At 45.2% G+C, this 4,643-nt stretch overlaps 1 long non-coding RNA gene across 1 annotated transcript; it reads right to left on the bottom strand.

Annotated features, from left to right (window-relative positions):
- Positions 1-337: 337 nt before the first annotated feature.
- Positions 338-3,191, bottom strand: LOC121834169. The gene is made up of 3 exons (XR_006077116.1): positions 3,135-3,191; positions 1,373-1,571; positions 338-347 (listed from the first exon to the last, which is right to left on the bottom strand). It is a non-coding gene; the product is annotated as an uncharacterized LOC121834169 (long non-coding RNA).
- Between the last annotated feature and the right edge of the window lie 1,452 nt (positions 3,192-4,643).

Raw genomic sequence — 4,643 nt, 5'->3', positions numbered from 1 at the left:
GCAGCCCGATGGTTCAATTTAAGGAAGCATATAAATAACCTCATTCAAGGAGCTGTGGAAACAATAAAATTTAGTCACTTGCCCAATATCTGGAATGAATATTCCATGAAATTCTGAACTTACCTCGTCATCAGCCTCTGCAAGCACTGGCACACACTCGGGAAATGCCTCCGGCGGGCCTGCTACAAGATCCGCTGCTGGAACAGCAGCATCAGCGGCCGGTACAGGTCGAGCGTGATCCACACCAGCTCGCACTACGTGAACTGAAGCAGGAGCGCCAGCTGCAGGAACCACTGCTGGGCAAGCTGGAGGAGCTGACCCAACCCTGCCAGACGGGACATTGTCCACTGCAACATAATAAAACACTCTTTAGAAACAAGACACAGTTCAGGAGTCAACCGATTTTTCGGACGCCAAAAATTCAGACAAGCTTGATTATTCGGACTTCAGCACTTTCCTGGTTCGTTGATGGCATGAGGGCTTCATAGTACTTCATGCCACAGAAGACTACCGGCAGTGTGCTTATTTGTTTTTCCGTAACACACCGGGACTGGAAAAGTAGCGCAAGCAGGACACAAAACAAAAGGATGAGAAACAAAACCAAAGAAGAAAAAGAGGAAGAAAAGAAATGCGCTCAAGTTCGCCGGCAGTGGGCGGCAGAGAGGTTGTTTAGTTTACACAAAAAATACCGGTGAATAGCTAATGAATATTCATGCCAAGCATTTCCAACGGTTTGCGAGATATAAGCTCAATCTTTCTGACGAAATTCAATGCTGTAGCAGATCGTCTGCTCACCTTTTAACCAGTTGCACAGTTGCGTCGCTAGACACAATCTGCCGCCCGATTAAAGTTCAGCCTTGTTGGTGCTGTGGTCATGCCTACGACCAGCTTCCTCACTCCCTCCTCCTCAACAAAAAGAACTCCTTTGTCCCCAATGACGAAAGGATGTGTGCTGGCCGGCCTCATCAGAAAGCGCATATTTAAAATGTTTTGACTGACAGAACAAACTTTCACTTCAAGCCTCATCTATGCGCACAGACCATGGTGTCTTGGTATGACGTAATTGTTTGACATACTGCAGAACCAGAAAAATATTTCTTCAATCAAAGCAAAAGTGTTGCCGAGCAAAACGGGCTCATCGCCATCAGCAACAAGAAACAAACTCTCAAAGCTCCATTTGCACCCTAAGAGACGAAAAGAGAATTATAGACACCTCTTAAACTCATTGATACATTGAAGCACCCCTGTAGTATATGCTTACTTCTGTTTGCGACAAAAAAAAAATTAAAATTACTTTTGATTTCTCAGATAAAGTGTGAGCACATAATGTGTAGTGTGTGAGGTAAGCAACTGAAAGTGCCTCCACGCTTACCAAGTAGTGCCAGCAGCTGCTTCTTGATAGCGTCCTCTCTATCTGGGGCTCCTGCTCCAGGTTCAGCACCCTCTGCTTTGCCGACCTCAGCTTTTCAACCAGCCGGGCATGCTTCCCAAGCGACACAGCGGACGTCCTGTCCTCTGTCTTTTTTTTTCTTGTACTTGCCACCCACTGCAGGGGATGGCGACATCAAAATCTGGAAAAGAAAAAGGTCCAGGTGTTGTAATATTTATTTAATATAAACTCCAACACATAATTGGGACACACATAGTTCACATTAAATTGCTCTCCCCCCCTTTATTTTTTGGGTGCAGGTTTCAGCCCTATACCTGTGATAGCCCCCTCCCTGAAGAAATGCTTCCAGACGCCCCTGACAAGATATCCGGTATTCACTGTCAGTACAGGAAATAATTGGTATATCGTCCTTTACATACTCTAGTTTGTAAAGGACGATACCTGTTGTCAGAAAACACTGTGTAGGTAAACGAAATAGTATGATAAAATATTGTGTTAAAAGGTACTTCTAAGTTAGTTAGAAAGTAAAATATGATAATACTACTTTGCACCCAGTGTACTTTCTATGAGGAACGTAAACTCTCAGTTGCTTTGTACTTGCAATTCAGTGCTTTTAAATACGATAGCATCTATAAGCAAAGCATATGCACTTTAGGCGTCTGTTGGTCCGAGGATTTGTAACTGCTTTTGAAAAGAGCATGTGCCGGCACATTATAATTCAGAAAAGAAAAACATGCCGCCGGCACTGCGCCTCAAACCCACAACTGTTGAAGTCTAAGCCGGGCATCGTATCCGCTTCACTACGAGCATACATGGGTAAGCATTTGCGAAAGAGCTACTGGTTGCAGGCAAGAGCTGCGTTGATGCACGTGCCAGTGACTCAACGCCGTTGTTGCAATAGCAATGTGCGCCGCATCTGGTCGCAGTCGCACATAGCCACATCTGAGGAGAGCTCTGTGAACCAGACTTGAGTATCATCTTTCGTTGTCGGTATACGAAAGCAGGTCTCACCAGAGGAACATTACGCAAGCGTGCTGAGGCACAGTGAAAGCAAAGTGCCTAGGGTACTTCGGAACAACATAAAACATGTTTGTTGAAAGCTGGAGAGGCAAGTAGCAACAAGAGGACCATTGAAGCGGATGAAAAGATTAAAGAGAGGAAACTTCGGCTGCAACGCAAGCAGGACGCCAAACAAATGAGGACGTCTTGCGATAGTGGAGAAGAGATGTAACTTCGTGTACAGCGAGATTTTGACTTGACTTAAAGCAGGTGAGCACATCTCGTAAAACTGAAGAGTGTCGAATTCAGATTTAATGCGGTCGAGAAACGAGCAGGAGAGTGTCTCTTGAAATTGAAGAGGGACAACTGCAGCTACAGCACAGTCGAGACCAGGAGTGGCCAAGCTGCGGCACTTTGTGTGTTAATGTGCGGCTTGTGGTCCACTTTCATAGAGCGTTCTACCCACCGGATCTGTGTACCAGAATAGCAAGCAATTTAAAAAGTGTCTGTACAAATAGTCCTGACCAGCCATAATGAATGGACACAATTACTCATAAAGCGAACAAAATGCAAGATATTCTTTAGCCTAACCGTTCAAATTTACCCACGATTACTGCCCACTGGTAACGGAAGTGAAGTATGCTGCTGATTTGAAAAAGGGAAACAAAAGACGAACCCCCTCCTTCTGAACAGAGCCGAAGATGAGGTAAGAAAAACAGCCTAAAGGCACACATAAACCTCGAACCTTGAGTTCAATACCATAGGGATGGCCACGTGCTTCTTTTTCAAAGCAGCAACCAGCTCAGCTCGTGTCTCTGTAAAACAAAACATGCACACTGAATTACATCTCAAAGTCGTCGTGTTTGTCTCCCTTTCCCTTCTTGTATCGGGGTTTACAAATATGACCGTTCACCAGCCAGCCTGCGCTATAACCCTTGTTTCAAAAATTATTTTTTTCGATATTTTTACACATTAAATGCACCACCTAGTCGAACTTATGTGGTAAATTTGTCGAGCTTACAAAGCCGATTTGTTGCGATTTATTTTGAGTGTCGTCGCTACCATCTGGGGCGCCCTGTAGTTAAACAACGTAAAACCCTTCGCTCTTGCCGCCCAGTTCTTCACAAATCGGGCGCAAGGACCGAATCGGGCGCAAGGACATATTCGTGCCCACCACATTTCGCGAATTTTAGACGCCGGAACGGGGGCCCACGAAATTTCCGCTTTCCACGTGTCCTTAAATTTCGCTAATTTTTGGACGCGTGGAATTTGCAAAACATCGGGGGCTGGCGAACATTAGGGAGTGTTCGGAGACCGCGTTTCCCCCGCTGCAACGAAGATGCGCGTGCCCGCCGATAGTCTTGACTGTAGAGTTCCGGGTATATAGCGAGTTGCGGAGGGCGTTGCGGGACAGCGAAAACGATCAACGAAAACTCCCCATTAACGGTTTGCAGTATACGTTGTGCTTCGAGCCCCTGATGCGTAGACAACAACTTACCATTCCCCGGCGCACGCTCCAGCAGCCTCCCAGTAGACGCTTTTCGGCACGTCGGGGTCGAAGTCGCCAACGCTCGCCGGTTTGAACTTCTTGATACGGTTCACCACGCTGACTATTGCCTTCGCGCCATCAATATAAATCACGTACGCTTAGTACATATCGACACCGATACACACCGATCGAGATAGCCCTAACGTCAATGCGGCTTTGGTTCACAGCACTGGCTCGCACTGGCCGGCTAGCCAGCGGCGCTGGTATGTAGGGATTGGATTGGATTAAATAAATAATCTGCCTTAGTTTATATTAATACTATTATTACTCAAAATAGTTTTAGAACATTTAAAAGCATAGAAACTTACCATGTTAAGTTTATTTATTGTTAAGAAAAACATTGTTTGTCCGTCGTTGGTTTTTCTGCGCTCTAGCTTGCAGCTACAAAATCCAATCCAATCCGACGTCAATAAACCAAAACCGAAACTACCGCGGTACAGGGCTCAAAGCTATGAAGCAAACTCTCGTTTATCTCGGCCTCGCTTCCCATGGATTTGGTTTTCTCATTTTATGACTTTAAATATGCATGTCATAAAATGGTTGAGTTTGATAGCTGAAACTGTTAAACTGAAATGACCTAATATGTGATTTTCTGATTAAAATTCTTTATTGAAAAAAATATTACAGTTTAGTTTCGCGGTGAGCGCGTTCCCGTCGAGGTCTGATAATTTCTGGTCGCGTTAAATAGACCGATCTCACCGGCCA

Source organism: Ixodes scapularis, unplaced genomic scaffold, assembly GCF_016920785.2.
Source record: "Ixodes scapularis isolate PalLabHiFi unplaced genomic scaffold, ASM1692078v2 ptg000597l_1___fragment_1__unscaffolded, whole genome shotgun sequence".
NCBI lineage: Eukaryota > Metazoa > Arthropoda > Arachnida > Ixodida > Ixodidae > Ixodes > Ixodes scapularis.
This window is presented reverse-complemented; position numbering and strand designations above follow the sequence as displayed.